This window comes from Prionailurus bengalensis, chromosome B4, assembly GCF_016509475.1.
Source record: "Prionailurus bengalensis isolate Pbe53 chromosome B4, Fcat_Pben_1.1_paternal_pri, whole genome shotgun sequence".
NCBI classification, from domain to species: domain Eukaryota; kingdom Metazoa; phylum Chordata; class Mammalia; order Carnivora; family Felidae; genus Prionailurus; species Prionailurus bengalensis.
Window position 1 is genome coordinate 103,224,766 of NC_057358.1, and position 18,410 is coordinate 103,243,175.

Sequence of the window (18,410 nt, forward strand, 5' to 3'; positions counted from 1 at the left end):
TGTAAAGGTTCAATGAGTTAATACTGATACATAGCAAGCAGGATATGTGTTCCTTATATAAATATATTAAATTGATCATTTGAAATTTCTCATTCAGTATACTGCTTGAATTTATATTATTATATCGAATGGCTTTTACATTCCTAAAATGTCATATTTCATAATGAGGTTTGCTCATATGTGGAGTTTAAGAAATAAAACAGACGGACATAGGGGAAGGGAAGGCAAAATAAGGTAAAAACTGGGGCACCTGGGTGGCTCAGTTGGTTAAGTGTCCGACGTCGGCTCAGGTCATGATCTCATGGTTTGTGAGTTCAAGCCCCACATCAGGCTCTGTGCTGACAGCTCAGAGCCTGGAGCCTGCTTCGGATTCTGTCTGTCTCTTTCTCTCTGTCTCTCCCTGTCTCTCTGTCTCTCTCCCACTTGTGCTCTGTCTGTCTGTCTCTCTCAAAAATAAATAAAATGTAAAAAAAAAAATTAAAAAAAATAAGATAAAAACAGAGAGGGAAGCAAATCATAAGAGACTCTTAAATATAGAGAACAAAGTGAGGACTGCTGGAGGGGAGATTGGTGAAGGAATGGGCTAAATCAGTGATGGGCAGTAAGGAGGGCACTTGTTCGGATGAGCCCTGGGTGTTGTATGTAAGTGATGAATCACTAAATTCTACTCTTGAAACCATTACTACACTATATGTTAATTAACTTGGATTTAAATTTTAAAAAATTATGAGATTTAAAAAATACATTGTTCATTTCTATTCATTATTGTATTGGAGGTTTTAGCCAAGGTAATTAGGCAAGAAAAAGATATAAAAGACATGTAGATTGGAAAGGAAGAGATTAAACTACTTGCAGATGACATGATGTTGTATATAGAAATCCTACAGAATTCTCACAGGCACAAACATGCATGTGCATGTGCACACACACACAAACTATTAGAACTAATAAATTCATCCAAATTTCAGGGTACAATATCAATATTCAAAATTAAATGTATTTCTATACACCAGCATAAACAATTAAAAAGGAAACCAAGAAAATAATTCTATTTATAGTAGCATCAAAAAGAATAAAATATTTAGGAATAAAGTTTAAAAAAGTTACACACCGAAGACTATAAAACATTTTTGAAAGAAATTAAGGAAGATCTAAATGAATGGAAAGATATCCGTTGCTCATGGATTAGAAGATATATTATTAAGATGGAAATATTCCTCAAACTGATCTACAGATGAAATATATATATATAAAAATTCCAGCTGCCTTTACAAAAAAGGTGACAAACTAATCCTAAAATTATATGTAAATGCAAGAGTCCCACACTAGCCAAATCAATCTTGAAAATTAACAAAGTTGGAGGACTCACATTTCCCGATTTCAAAATTTACTACAAAGTGATAGTAATCAATGCTGTGTGGTACTGGCATAAGGATAGATCTATAGATCAATGGAGTAGACTTGAGAATCTAGAAATAAATCCTTCCACTTAGGATCAATTAATTTTTGACAACAGTGCCAAGGCAACTCAATAAAGACACACAGGTCTTCTCAACAGGTGGTGCTGTGACAACCAGATCTCTACAGGTAAAAGAATGACATTAGGACCCTACCTTACAACACATACACAAATTAACTAAAAAATGTTTAAAAGCTAACATCATAAAACCCATAGAATAAAACATAGAAATAAATCTTGTGACCTTGGATTAGACAATGGTTTCTCAGATACGACACCAAAAGCACGAGAAACAAAAGAAAAAAAAAAGGGTATTGCATCAACTTAAAAACTTTTGAGTTTTAAAGGACATTATCAAGAAAGTGGTAAGATAAACCACCAAATGGGAGAAAATATTTGTAAATCATATATCTGATAAGGGATTAGTATACAGAATACACGAAGAACTATTATAAATCAACAATGAAAAGACAAGTAACCCAATTAAAAATGGGCTTAAGATTTGAATAGACATTTCTCTAAAGGAGATATACAAAGGCTAGTAAGCACACAAAAAGATGCTCAAAATCATTTGTCATCAGAGAAATGCAAACTATAATGGGATACCTCTTCACACCCACTAGGATGGCTATAATAAAAGATTAGGCAATAACAAGTGTTGACAGGGATGTAGAGAAACTTGAACACTTGTACATTTCTAGTGAGAAAGTAAAATAGTGCAGCTTTTCTGTAAAAGAGATTGTCAGGTCCTCACAATGTTATACATAAGGATTACCACATGATCCAGCAATTTTACTCCTAGCTATGTAGACACTGAAAACACAGACCCACACACAAAAAATTGTTCACAAATATTTATGTCAGCATGATCCATAATAGCCCCAAAGTGGAAACAACCCAAATGTTCACCAACTGATGATTGGATAAACAAAAGGTGGTATATACATCCAATGGAATATTATTCATCCATAAAAAACGAAGTACTAATACTTGCTACAACATGGATGAACTTTGAAAACAAGCCAAAGGAGAGAAGACATTCATAAAAGATTAGTATCATATGATTCCACTTATGGTAAATATGCAGAATAGGAAAATCCATAGAGACAGAAAGTTAGATCAGTGGTTTCTAGCTAGGCACAGGGAGCAGGGACTGGCAGTGACTCACGGGTATGGGATTTCTTATTGGGGTGATGAAAGTGTTCTGGAAAGCCTGCACAACTTTGTGAATGTATTAAAAACAACTGAACTGGACACTTTAAAAAGGTGAATTTTATCTCAAAAATGTTTAAATACATGGTTGATTTAACTTTCTAGTATTTAATTCAGGATATTTGCATATATGTTTATGAGTGAAATTGTTCTTTGCTTTTTTTTCTTACATGGTCTTTATTTGGTTTTGGTGTTTGGACCCAAATGATCAGACTTCTCTCTTATTCTTATGTATGAACTGTCCTTGTTTCTTTTCAGGTCTAATTCCATCTTAGCACTAGTTCCTAGCCCCTCCTGCCTACTTAAGGACTTAATTCCAGAAAATTCTCCATCTCTTCCTTATATTGATATTTTCCCCTCTCTATTATCTCCTTGATAATTCTAGTAAGTATTAAAAATGATGTAATACCTCTTATTGTGAAAGCACTCTCCCTTGACCCCACATCCATCTCTGGCTACTACCATGTTTCTCTGCTCATCATGATAGTAAAACGTACTGAAAAATTAATTTATGGTCACCAGCAACTTCTTTTCCATCCATCCTCTCTTGGATCCAATTTATTTTATTTTTTTATAAGAGAGAGAGAGAGAGAGAGCGAGCAGGGGAGGGGCAGAGGGAGAAGGAGAGAGAGAATCTCAAGCAATATCCATGCCCAAACTAGAGCCTGACATGGGGCTTGATCTCATGACTGAGATCATGGCCTAAGCTAAAATCAAGAGTTGGATGCTTAAGTGATTGAGCCACCCAGGTGCCCCTCTTGGATCCACTTTAATCAGGCTTTTGTCCTCACTTACACACTAAAGCCACCAGTTAAATTCTAATGGTCAGCTTTCTGTTATCGCCTTACATGAACTACCAGAAGCATTCAATTAAATGATAACTCTCTTCTTGAAATATTTTGGATTTACTTTTAGGATGCCATTTTCTTGGCTGTATGATTAAAGGTCATGGCTTTTTGCTAGTTGTCAAGTCCTACAGACCATCACACTTCCTTGCCATATGGGCTTCTCCAACATGGCTGCTTACTTCATCAAGACCGAAAGGAGAGTCTCTGACCTCAAGAAGACCTCAGCCCCCTATACTGTCAGAATTTTTACCTAAGTCAGACCCACCAGGATAATCTTGCTTTTGATTAATGCAGAACAAATTGATTTGGGACCTTAATTACATCTCAAAACAACTTCACCTTGGCAATATTCTATTGGTTGGAAGCAAGTCACAGGTCTTACCCACATGCAAAGACTGGGGATTCTATAGGGCACAGAACATCAAGGGTAAGAACACATAGGGGTCACCTTAGAATTAGGCCTGCCACACTCCTTAACTGTTTGATCTCTAAAATTGTAATTCCTCAAGATTTAGTTCTTGTGTGCCTTTGTCCATTGTGCTGAATATCTTGTGCCTTTCCACATTTGCTTTCTCCCTTCTCGTCTTTCATTTGTGCCCTAAGAGGTGATTTGAGTGCACTGTATCAACAGATTTCCTTGTCCTCGTCTTCCTGTTGGAAGCTGGGAAGAGGGTGAAGTTGGGCTATTTATTCCTCTAGACTCCTAACTGCTGTGTTTCTTCCCTTGACTAAAAGTTATAGCTCTGTCAGGAGGCCCTCTCCATTCAACCACCTCTTCTGTGTTCCCAGTAACTTCTCCCTTCTCTTACCCCTACAGGTTTTCTGCTGTTGGGGTAGTGCATCATCCCTTATTCTTTACCCTAAACCCTGCCGCACCACTTAAATGGACCCTTTATTGGACTCTTCTCTTCTCTTCCTGGACTGATGGGTAAGTCTATGTGTTCATCCTTGCTGATCTCATCAAGTCTCATGGATTTTAATTTAATGATTCCACTGATGACTCCTAAATGTTTAATAGCCTGGACCTCTTCCTTGGGATTCCTACTTGAAATTTCCACTTGGATGTCTTCTATATATCACAGACTTAATATGTGCCAAACCTCCCAACTCTGATTCTCACCCAACTTTCAACCTCAAGCCTGACCTTTCCACATGCTTTCCAGTCTCAGTAAATGGTAATATCATTCTTTCAGCTATGGAGGCCAAAAAGTCTGGAGTTATTTTTGCCTTTCGATGCACCATTCGATCTAACAGCAATCCTCTTCCCTCCCTCCTTCTCTCTGTCTATTCAACTTATATTAAGATTTTAGCCACTTTTTACCACCCCCATTGCTTCCACCTTGGCCCAAGCCATCCTCATCGCTAACCTGGATTCCTTGAGTGGATGTTTAGCTAGTTTTCTTGCCTCTTTCCTTGCTCCTACCATTTCATTCTGGTCTTTTTTGAACAAGGCTGTCCTAGTGATCTTCTCAGTATAAAAGTCACATCTTGTCTCTTGTGTCCTCAGAATCCCTCAGTGGCTTCTCACCTCACAGGGAGTAAAAGCTTAAGACTTTAAAATGGCTTGGTAGGCTCTGTGTCATATGGCCTTCTGCTATAATTCTGACTTTTCTCTTTTACTCTTCTTCCTTATTCCACTCCAGGCTCCTTGCTGTTCCTTGAATGTGTTGTGCATGGCCCTGCCTCAAAGCCTTTGAACTTCCTGGGACACTTGTCCCTTACCTATCTATGTGGCTGGCTCCCTAAAATAACACCTTTTCACTAGGTCTTCTCTAGCATTTTCTATAAGATAGCACCCTTCCTTCCAATTTGGTGCTCTTTTTCCTCCTTACCTTAGTGTATTTTTTCTTCCTAGGACTTTTACCCTCCGACATACTATATATTCTCTTGTTTATTTGTGATCTGTTTCCCATACTGTCCCCTCCCCTGTAACTAGAATGTAACCTGAATACATTAGGGACTTTATTTTGTTCACTTATTTTTCTCCAGTACCTAGAATGTTGCCTGGCATTTCGTGCTGCCCAATAGATAATTGTTGAGTAAACAATTGAGTCAATTGATGAAAAGGTTTGTGTGATTAGGTGTTATAGGTTTGACAGACAACTCCTATAAAATCTCTAGAGTTGTTTTGTTTGGGGGCTCCTGATCCATAGTAATGTTGGAGATAAGGCTGATACAGTTATGGTGCTAGGGGATCTTTGGATCACTTCTGGTCTTAAAACTGTGTCATATTTCCTCATATTTTCTCAGGTCCAACACTTCCTAATAAACCATAGTCCCTAACAGCAAGCCAACTGTTTTTTAAGCCTCCTCCATGTTTCTGGTAGTCCCAGTGAATCTGCAGGCATCCTGCCTGGTTCTGGTTACTCATCTGCCCAAGCTTTGCTCACTACATTGCCCCTCTGTTCTGTTTCTGGTCTGTGGAGATATTTGTTTTGATTTCACACCCTGCTAATGTCATAGGGATTTTATCTTTTTAGACATTTCCAATCATGACCGAGGGTTTGGAGCAGAGAGGGCATGATAATTTATGAACTTACTAAACCATCTTGACTAGAAGTCCCCACGCACTTCCAAACAATGTCGGAATCATTGCCAAATTTAAAATCTAGGAGATAGCACATAAAAATTCAGGTTTATACTTTATTTTGAAAATTTGTAACATCTGGCAACACTCAGTCTGCATTTCTGCCTGTGACAACTGAGTGGAGGTAAGTAAATACTGAGATCTTTAGGCGGCTCATGTACTCTACAAGTTGCCAAGTTCTCACCACAGCACATTTTCTTCAACTTGACAGAAATGCTTTCGTTCCTTTGCTTTATCTGCCTCACCCCTGTAGGCATTTTAATTTGTGATTGCTATTTTGGGTATATGATGAGCTACAGCATAAGGTAATTTAATAAGAGGTTAAAAAATAAAAGCCACCAAAACCAAAAACATACTCTTTATTTTGAATAGTATTATGAAGTGGGGAGAGAGAGAGAGAGAGAGAGAGAGAGAGAGAGAGAGTATTCTATGTTCTTTTCACTCTAGTGTGAGTTTTTTCTCCTATCTCTTACAGTCTAAAATTTCCAAACTTACTAAGCCTGCAACTTTTTTCTTTTAGGCCAGACTTCTTCCCTTAAATAATTTTCTTTTGGATAAAACTCTGTATCAGGGAATACCCTGGAATTGAGTGATGCCATCACACAATGAGTAACACAGCACTGAGAATGTAATGTGTCTATAAGATCTCTCCAAGTCAAGAAAGAACTAACTCATTTGATGACACTGACAAGCTTTTCTTCCTGAATCAAACTGAGCAGTTATGAGAAACAGATTTTTCGTATATATAAGAATCTAGGTGATCAGCTCCTTTTGCCCAATTACCACAGATATTCTTTCCAGAATAATCTGTGGCCAGTTTCAAGCATTTTTATACTTCTTGAATTATAAATTTCTGGTTTATACTAAATAGTGACTTCTGTCCCTAATGTACAAGTTTGTAAAAGAATGGAATGTACATGGATGGACATTTGCCTAGTTTCTGAGATGTGTAGAATATCAGAAAAATCTGCCACTCCCCCTGTTTTCCCTGCCAGTGAGTCATGTGTTAGAGATGATGATATTTCTCATTTATTGAGGTTGATGCAATTAAGCTATTGTTGAATAGCAAATAAATCCTCTTATGTTTGTGCCATTTGTCATCTCTTTATAGATTTCAAGTTTGCAAGGGTGCTTTACACAAGGTTACTTGCTGCTTTCTGAATACTCTGCCAGAAAACTTAATTATTACTTATTAGTTCCATACTTACTTATGGCTTTTGCTTACCTGTGCCTAGGTAAGGGGCCTTCTTTGTAATTCAGATAGTTTAATTTTTGAAGTATATTTTTGAAGGTATGATTGTACCTTGTTTTTCTGTTCAATTGTTTCCCTTCCAAAAGTTAGAATTCCTTCAAAACAAACACTTACTAGAGTTTAATCTCTACATTTCCAAGGAAGAGTCACATGGGACAAGGTTGAAAGCAAATCAAATATTCAGCACAAAAGGGAGAAATAAAGTTAGATACTATCAATATTTGTCTAATCCAAGTTTGTTTTTTTCACCTAAGTTTGAGTTGCATCAATTCACCTTGAATTACAAATATTTTCATTTATTTTTTAAAATTATTTTGTTGTTTGAATACAAGTCTTGATGGTGGATTTCATTCAGCATTTGAAGCAATCTTTAGCTGCTTACTCAGGAATTAGAAGGCAAGTTACAATTTCTTGGGAAGGTACGGTTCATAGAACGGGATAGGAAAATGAACTTTGTGGACCCATCTATATCACCTGAGCCTAAGGTTAGACAATCCTGTTTGAGCTGTCTAGATTTAAAAGTGTCCCTTAAGTCAGAGTAGGCTATTTCCAGAAGTTCTAACAATTTTCTTTTCCCTTCTTTACTTGTGTTTAAAGCCCAAAGCCCTCCATAGTTTGTTTGTTTGTTTATTTAAATCACTCTACAAATTGGGCTACACTGTCTTTTGAAGCTCTGGGATATGTTGGAAGTGCATCTTAAAATTCTGACTGCAATCGAGTTATTCTCAAAAAACAGTCCTGCATTTTCTGCCTCCCTAGTAATAGTGTGATGGGTATCCCTTCCACACTGAACTACAACCTACCTAACCAGGACCTGCAAGGCATCTCCTTTAGTTGGACTTCTCAGGTCCAAGACAGAGAGTCACTCACATGAATGGGGATATTTTGTAAATACACGAGCACATGAACAACAAGAGAAGGAGACTCCTTAGCGGCTGGGGGATTCCTTGATGGAATCCCATTCATCATTGTTCAGCGTTCAGTTACCACAGCTCTAGTGATCTAACAGCATCTTTGGTGACCTGGACATTTGCCTGCTCTCAGAAGTGGGCATCCATTGTTCCTTTCAAATTCCAATACCGTAGCTTTCCTTTATTTCTGATTCTCTCTTTCTCTAACTCATTGTCCACTGTTTTTTCCCCCTCATTGCTTCTGCCTTCTTCTATTCTCTCCTCTCTTTCATTCTCCGATTCAAAAGTACTTTTGATTTTATTTGAACTTCTAATGGCTTACTACTCAAAGTCTAGTCCTTAGCTCAGTCGTATCAGCATTAACTGAGAACTTGTTAGAAATGCAGAATCTCAGGTCCCCCTTCCAGACTTGAATCATCTTTTGCATACTAGTAAGATCCTCAGATCTGGAGAAGTGTTGCCCCGATGTGCTAACCCCTTAACTTTCTCCCAGCCCCACAGCTTCTATTTTCTCATCTTTTTTCATGCTTTCACCAGCATTATTTAATTGAGATCCCACAGTCTATATTTGAATGATGCTCACACTGATAGTCTTAACTCCCTGTCCTTTCGTCTCTTAAACATTTCCTCCCATTTATCTGACAAAAGCCCAACTATGGATGAATGGATCTCTGTTTTCTCTGTGCCTATGAATGAACAACTGGCACTGCCACAAAAGTCACCCATCAGGACAGATTGGTGCCGATACATCAGGCACTTTAAATCTACCAATTCTTTGCTCCCCTGGTAAATTCTCTCCCTCTATTTTCAAAAATTGGTTTAAGCATTCTATACTCTATTCAAACCTCAAATATTCTTAGCTTCTCTTCAGTCTCAGCAGATGACTTCACCTCCTACTTCCTGAAGAAAATAGAAGGGATCAGATGGGAACTCCCTCAGCTTCCTGCGACCAAATTCATACAGTTCCATCTGTACCCATGTTTTTCTCTTTTCCTTCTATTTTAGTGTAGGATGTAGTCTTCTGATTATTTAAGGCCAATCTCTCCACCTGTGTTTTGGATCTCATCCTTTCATGCCTTATCAGGGATGTAACATTATCAATTCTTCCTTTTCACCTCTTCTCTGCTCTTTATTCTACATATCCATCTCAGTTGGATTATTTCCAATTACATTTAAAGCTGTTCATATCTCTTCTCTATTAAAAACAACCACCTTTTCTTGACTCCCGCTTTCCCTTCCAACTCCTTTTAGTATTTCTCATTTCTTAAATTCTAAATTTTCTAAAGGGCTTAATTATTTGCCGAGTCCATTTTTTCACCTCAAACTCACTCCTCAACTCTCTCCATTATGACTGTTGTTTCTAGCTCTGCACCAGAACCACTGTGGCTCAGGCCACCGATGACCTCCACGATTTAAACTAAATGGATGTTTACCAGTAATTCTTTTCTGATCTCTGAGCACTCTTGTCCCCTCTGTGTTTTTGGTAATATGTTAGTTTTGGCTCCCAGGACACAGTGCTATCCAGGTTTTACTTCTTCCTTTCTAGCATTTCCTTCTCCGCTACTTTGCAGATACACCCTTCTCTGTTTGGTGTGTTCTGAGCACTTTCCCCTTTTACTTTACATTCTGTTACAGGTTGGGTTCTTCAGATCAGATGTTGTGCAGAGTTTGGGATGCAAAGTGTTTATTATGAATCAACATCTGTGGAAAGAAAGCAGAGGTGTGAAAAAGAAGTTGAACTTTGCTGCAGTCCCAACAAAGCTTTGGCCAATCTGGGCATGAGCGCGGGGGTATTCTGAATCATGGACTCATCCACCATGAAACTGAAATGGCTGAGCCTTCATACATCTGTCTTACTCATTTGCTAGATGTGGGGTGCCCAGGAAGGGCATGAGGTCTGGTGTGGAGATTCTCTTACCTGAGGCAGATGCTGAAGGAGCTTATAGCTGAAGAATATCTGTTGGGAGATGTGAGTGGTGCATCTTTGTGTCTATCACATATTCTCTCTCTAGATAGTATTTTCCATATGCATGGCTCATCTTCATTGAAAGGCTAATGTCTCAGATTTATACCTCCAGTCCAGACCAGACCAGACCAGACCAGATCATGTACCTAATTGCCTATTCAATATCTCTACTGGAGTGTCTCAAAGAGTTCTCAAGCTCATGTCTAAACCCTGTAACAAATCTGAATATCCTGTGAATTTGTTCACCTCTCCCCTTTTCTACTGCTATTTTCTCTAGCCTGAGAAGCCACTCTGTTTGGTCTTCTCATATGAGGTCTTCTCTTACCTCTTTCATCACTTTGTTATTTTTTAAAATTTATTTTTATTTTTAATTTTTTAAATGTTTATTTATTTTTGACAGAGAGATAGAGAGAGACAGAGAGAGAGAGAGAGACAGAGCATGAGCAGGGGAGTGGCAGAGAGAGAGGGAGACACAGAATCTGAAACAGGCTCCAGGCTCTGAGCTGTCAGCACAGAGCCCGATGTGGGGTTCGAACTCACAGACTGCAAGATCATGCCCTGAGCTGAAGTCGGACACTCAGTCGACTGAGCCACCCAGGCGCCCCTATTTTTATTTTTATTTTTATTTGAGAAAGAGAGAGCACATGTAAGCCAAGGAGAGGGGCAGAGTGACAGAGAAAGAGAATCTTAAGCAGGCTCCATGCCCATTGCAGAGCCCAGCGTGGGGCTGGATCTCATGACTGGGAGATCATGACTTGAGCTGAAATCAAGAGTTGGATGCTCAACCGACTGAACCACCCAGGTTTCCCTCTTATTGAGTTATACTCAAGTATAATTTTGAGTATATTACCATAATTTTGAGTATGTCCCATACCTTGAGGGACTTACCTTTGTTGTTTTAGGTAGAAACCAAAATAATAAATATAGCCCTCTAGGGCTTCGGTGGTTGGCTCCTATCTGTGTCTCCAGCCTAACCGCAATCTACTCTTTTCCTCAGTCTCTGCATTCCAATGGCACTGATTTATTATTTATTATTATTTTTTTTAAATTTTCTCTAATGCGTTTACAAGAGTCTCACAATATTGTTCTCTCTACTAGTAATGTTTCTCTCTAATTCAGCTTGTTAGCTCTGTTTCTTCTCCATATTTCAGCTCAAGCCTCATTTTTTTCTGGTTAGCCTTCCTTAAGCCTCCCATATTAGGTCAGCCTCTGAAAGTATTTTGTTTTATTTCTTCTTAGCACATGTATTAGAATGTAAAGATATGCTCCTTCATGTGATTATTTGACTACTATTTGACTTCTCCATTAGTAAGCCTCATGAGTACAGAAAACCACTGTCCATTCTTCAGTGTCTGTAGTACTTAGTGCACTGTCTGACTCACAGTATGCTCTCAATGCATACTTGTTGAATGAATAAAAATATCCTAAGCTAGAACACCTGATAGAATTAGTAGAGTTAGTAGAATTAGTACCATTTAATATGGAGTCCATTATGCAAAATTTTTGTTCCAAGCTAACTAACAAGCTCTTAGTTCAGCCTATCAGTTGCTTCTGTAGAGGAAATTGGTGGAGGTATGTGTAGTCCAATCACATGGACTCAACCAACCTTGCATTAGAAGTTACATGCGGTTGCTTTCTCAGAAGGTGCCTATTGGTATAACAGGTGTTGGAGAATGACAACCTCCTCTCCTGGTTAGACTTCTAGTTTATTTACATTAAAGATTAGATGACATTAGATCAGAGTCTTTGGTGGATGTAAGAAATATAAAACTTACCCATACTTCTCTTTACTGACTGTCATATATAGTACCATTCTGAGCAAATCCTTAGTAAGCATGTCTATTGAATGTGCTATTAATTCTGATTGAGTAGAGTAGGAAAATTACCTTAGGAATGCTAACTGTAGCTAATGGACATTGCACAAAATCTAAACATTTTGTTCATATAAATGCACTGACATTAATGGCTTTCATTTGACTGGAAAATTCTTAAGGTGATTTGCTAACACACAAAGTTCACCAATACCAGCCAGGTCTGAGACTTCAGCTGGGGGCAGCTGTTTAATGCTGCATGATTAAGTCCTTTCAAAATGCAAATTTAAAAGAACACCTTATTCAACTGCAGCTTCCAGGGAAATTTAGAAAGGCAAATGCAATTATGCAAGTTGGACAGCTGCCAAAGAAGGAGTTGGCCAACATCTTTAATTTTGCAAAGAAGGTCATTACCAGTTTTTATATATAAATCTCCATCTGCCCCTGGAGAGATAATGAATCCTCTAGGGTACAAAGTGAAGAGATGTTTTTCATGGAGAATCAGTAATATGTAAACAATAGTGTTGATGCCAAGCTACATAGAGCATCTGCTGTCAAATAGACAACTATACTGTCTATATCAGACAATGCTAAGTAGCAACCAAAGTCTAAAGCTTTCATTATGCATGGACTTTTATTTTTGTATTGTGAACAACTGTCTGATGATATTGGACAGAAGACAAGCATGTCACTTATCATCTTGTCTCTCAAAAAATGGCTTATAAGAAAATCTAGTTGAACATATACAACCCACATTTAGAAAATAAATGTTAGTAAATACTTACTTCTGATATTTTTTACACCCAAAGTAAAATCTTGAGCTCAGTAAAAATTCTTTTAGTATATTTTATCGTCTTCTTTCTTTCTTGGGAAACTAAGAAATCAACTGAAAAGAATTTATTTTTTTTATATCAAGAATTTATAAATAGATTGGCTCATTCAAAATGTATTTGTTTTATTGGGTCCCAGCAATGCCCAAGGCAATTTATTGAATATTAGAGATACAACAGTGGGCCAAACTAGACAGTCCCCAGCTTTCTTAGTATTTATAATGCAGTGAGTGGGGAAGACTATAGTGAAGTAATCACACAACTATAAAGCTATGACTGTATCAAGAGGAGTCAAGATTTCAATGCTACAAAAATTGAAATTAATCTGATGGATGAATTGATGTGGTCAAGGAGGTCAGGGAAGGCTTTTCCTTTTCTGAAGATGGGAACTTCGAACAGAGCTCCAAAGGATGAAAAATGAGAGACTTGCCCAGCAAAAATAAGAGACTATGAGACCATTCTGTGTTGGGAGGTTGACTGTTATGAAGGAAGGACTGAAGGAAGACCAGTGAGGCTTCAGTGGAGCAAGACTAGAGAGGGTGTGACATAATGAGGGGGTAGCAGGAACTGGATCTGCTGGGCTCTGTGCACCACGTTAAGGGTTTTGATCTTGTCCTTCAGAGAAATGGAAAATACTAAAGCATTCTGAGCAGAGGAAAAGGGATCCAATTTGTATTAACTCCTAAGTTTAATGTCAATTACATTTGGATTGCCAATATATATTAACTGAATTATCTGTGGAATAATACATGTGTGCAGTCTAGTTGCACATTTTACTTCACACTATGTCCTTAAGTATAAAGAGATATTTTGAAAATTAATTTGGATACCCATCAGCATTTTGAGGATGAGTAATGATTTGATTAAATTGGATTCATTGAAAAAATTAAAATAGCTTTGCTTTTTAAGTATTGAATCAATTTTGGTCAATGAAGGATTTTAGAAAGTGAAGATTAGTAAGCATTTTGAAGGTAGATGAATAGAGGGTGACACCAAGGAATAGAATCATGGGAATGTGTGGAAGAGAAAGTGAAAAAATAAAAGATTAAGCTTGGGTATTCAGAAATATAAAAAGTATAAGTTTAAGTCTGAATGCAAAGGGGACACTTGGAAAGTAAAATAAATGAAGACGAGTGACATGCTTTTAAGCTTTTCCTTTTTATCCATTTTGTCAGCCTTGCATCTCTTCCTTTTGGTTAAGGATTCCCTCATATTGTTAGCCCATGTGGTTTGAGTGGAATTTACTCCACCCATCAGCTCCAGAGGTAGCCACTCAGAGTATTTCGTTGCTTAGGCTGAAATGATTGATTTAAGGATAGACCTGTGATCCAAGAAGATAAATAGGAGTCATTTTTGTAATAATTTCTGAAGCTAATGGGAAAGATGTGTTCTCTTTTTGAGGGGGATGGCTACTGTAAATGATGGATTAAGATTCAAGTGTTCTCCTTAACTGCCAATAATGAAGAATTTTCCTGAAAAAAAAAAAAACACTAGATAGGAAAATGGTGTCAAGAAATGGAGAAAAAGACAGTGACAGTGATTAACCCCTGGAACCAGATATACTTTGAAATTTCCAGTTATATAGCCTCATCAACTTTCTTATGGGTTTAAGCTAGTTTGAGTTGGGTGTATGCCATTGAAACCATGAATCTTTCCTTTGCACCAAACTTTCCAAAAACTCATATCTGGATCAATCTAGCAATCTGTCATCTCTGTATACCTGGGGTCTTAAAATTGAAGAGTCATTACAAGAATAGCTCAGAGTTGCAAAGTACTGCAGGACTTTACATGAACTACCAGGTTGGTGCCATGGAACAGTCGTGGTTCACAACATAGTTGAGACCTCAGAACTACCTGGCAATATTTTTTGTGTATCTCTGGTTAAGGTCACTCCCACTTTACTCAGTAGTTGTATTTTAATTTCATTTAAAAAGTCTCTATTCCACCAATTCTACCTTTACTCTCAGTAGATGATATGCTGCTTTTTACTTCACTGAGAAAATTGAAACCATCTGGTCATATTGTCTCCCTGCTTATCAGTGGCTCAGAATTTGCACTCATTCTTTCTTTTCCTCTTGGCACACAGGAAGAAAGGTCTTTCCTCCTGCTCAAGATTAATTCTATCTTGTGCTTTGGTTTCCATTTTCTTCACCTCACTGGGGACCTCTGTTGATCTTCCTGTCTCCTGTGTTATCAATTTCTGTCCATTGGTTCTTTATGTGTGTATATTCTTGCCAATTAAAAATAATCCTTAATTTTATATCCTTCTCTACTTATGGCCCACTCGCTCTTCCTTCGTTCCTTCCTTCCTTCTTTCCTTCCTTCCTTCTTTCCTTCCTTCCTTCTTTCCTTCCTTCCTTGTTTCCTTCCTTCCTTCCTTTCTGTTCTTTCTTTCTTTCCTTCTTTCCTTCTTTCTTCCTTTCTCTTTCATTGCCACACTTATTGAGCTAGTTACATATCTCCATTTCCTCACCTTTCCTCTGTGCTTTAACTCACAGCAGTCTGACTTCTGCTTTTACCTTGGTTTAATCTAGTCAGGTAGAGGTCACCAAGGACTTTCATATTACCAAATATTTTCTCTCCCTTTCTTTCTTGACCTCTCTGCAGCACTTGACATTGTTGATGGCTCTTGCTTTCAAATGGTATTCTTTTTTATCTAATGTACCTTGAGCCTTTCCAGTGATGTTCCTCTTAGCTCTCAGGTTGTTTTCTTCTATAGCTCAGCGTTTCATGACTGATATATTAAATAGTTATTTTGGGCCAGGCCCATTAACTTATATAATTATAGGCACTATTATTATGTTTTACATAATCATTTACATAAATAATTACATAATTGTTATGTTTTACAAATTGGAAAGTTGATGCTTTGAGAGGTTATGTAACTTGTTTAATATCATGCAGCTTGTAGGACACAGAGTCGGGACTTGAATCCAGATCTGCTTTATATTTTTAAGTAAAATTTTTAATGAATATAATATACAAACAGAAATATGAATAGTTGATGAACTTTCATGAAGTGAACACACTGTGTAACCAGCAAACAGACCAAGAAGCAGAATGTTCCCAGTACTTTAGAGCCCCCTCATATTATCACAACACTGCCGCAGAAGGGTAACCAATATCCAGACTTCTAACACCCTGGATACTTTGTTTGTTTTTCAACTTCATGTAAATGGATCATGGAATCACACAGAATATATTTAAAGATTAATTCATTAAATTCTGTGTAAGAAAAACTCATTCATTGCTATTACATCACTACTAAAATGTACTTTATTGTATAGTTATATCTTTATCTTTTATACTTTTGAATGGACTTTGGCATGTTTGGAATGTTTCTTTGGCATGAATATTCTTATATATATATATTTCAGTGGACATTGTATATATTTCTGTTGGCTATACTTCCAGGAGTAGACTAGCTGGGTCATGGGGTGCACCTATGTTGGTTTTAGTAGATACTGACCAATAATTTTTCAACTAATTTTATCTTAATGATTGACTACTTTGGATCCCATATGCCTAAAATAAGCCTATTGTTTTCCCAGTATAATAGAAAGTTTTTCTTTGTTTATTGATCATATCCCTTACATACACCCTTTACCCAGAATTATATTTATATGTATGGAGATATTTTTATTTGTTCCAGTATCAAGCTTTATTATTATATTGATTGAAAACCTTATTTCCTCATTCACCCCCAAAAGTAGAATCTTAGTCTGAGTAAAATTTTTTTCAAGTGTAGTTTGTTCTCTTTTCTTCTTATTCAAATGCCATGGACACATCAGCTTGAAGTTACTACATTATTGTGTTCCTCCACATGTGGCTGCCTTTCATTTGTTCATATTTAAACACTGTTCATGGACATCGTAGTTAAAGATACCATAGTCACATCCTTTTGCTTAAACATCTTTCCTTGGGAGGGGGGAGAGGATTTGCTTCAATCAGTGCCACAGCAAGTGATTAGTGCCACAGCAAGCAATTATTGTTGCACAGTGCCCTAATTGTCATTTCTACTTGGACCAGCTGAATCAAACCCTAGAAAATCATGTGTGATGGAACACATACTGCTAACCCGGTGGTTTTCTGTCAAGAAAGCCCATTGTGAGGACTAATTTTCCACTGTACACTTTTGAATAAAGTCTCTCTTCATTCTTTGAGAGATTCCTCTATCCCACAGATATGCATAAGTTAAAGCCCAGCATTACCCAGCTGCAATGTTATGTGAACATATGCAAGCAAAAATGCCCCAAATAATATCCTCATGTGTTTGGCTGGTTTGTATTTACTTCTTGCATCACTCATGCTCCAGCTGTTTCTTCTACCCATTTTATCAACTGAAGACTTGCCAAGGCATCCATTGCTACTCTTGTGTCAAGGCAGGGAACAATATCATCTATGTTTTATTCTTCTTACATGGGATTCCTCATAAACCAAAAGAAAAAATACATTTTTATTGAAATATATTTGATGTATAACATTGGGTAAGTTTAAGGTGTACAACATATTGATTTAATCCACTTGTATATTGTAATATGATTGCCACTGTAGTGATAGTTAGCATCTCTATTACATCACACAATTAACATTTCTTTTTTGTTGTGGAAATAATTGAGGTATAGTCTCTTAACAAGTTTGATTATTATTATATAATATCATTGTCTATATTCACCATATCATGTGTTAGATCCTTAGGACTTATTTTTTTTTTTAATTTTTTTTTCAACATTTTTTATTTATTTTTGGGACAGAGAGAGACAGAGCATGAACAGGGGAGGGGCAGAGAGAGAGGGAGACACAGTAATCGGAAACAGGCTCCAGGCTCCGAGCCATCAGCCCAGAGCCTGATGCGGGGCTCGAACTCACGGACCGCGAGATCGTGACCTGGCTGAAGTCAGACGCTTAACCGACTGCACCACCCAGGCACCCCTTTAGGACTTATTTAATAGATACATATTATTAAGCAGTTTTTAAGTGCTGTAGACATACATAGTTTATGATCTCTAAACTCTTGGGGAAAAATAATCTTTTTTTGAGAATGAATGCTTTAACTTAATATAGAGACACTGTACCAAAAAGAATAAAATACCTAGGGATAAACTTAACCAAAGAGGTTAAAGATTTGTACTCTGAAAACTATAAAACGCTGATGAAAGAAATTGAAGATGACACAAACAAATGGAAAGATATTCCATGCTCATGGATTGAAAGAACTAATATTGTTAAAATGTCTATACTACCCAAAGCAATCTACAGATTCAATGTAATCCTTATCAAAATACCAACAGCATTTTTTTTCCCAACAAAACTAGAATGAGTAATAACTAAAATGGTATGGAACCACAGAAGACTCTTAAGCGCTAAAGCAATCCTGAGAAGGAGGAACAAAGCTGGAGGTATCACAATTCCAGATTTCAAGTTATACTACAAAGCTATAGTAATCAAAACAGAATGGTACTGGAACAACAACAACAACAACAACAACAACAACAACAAAAACAGACTCATAGATCAATGGAAATAATCTTTTT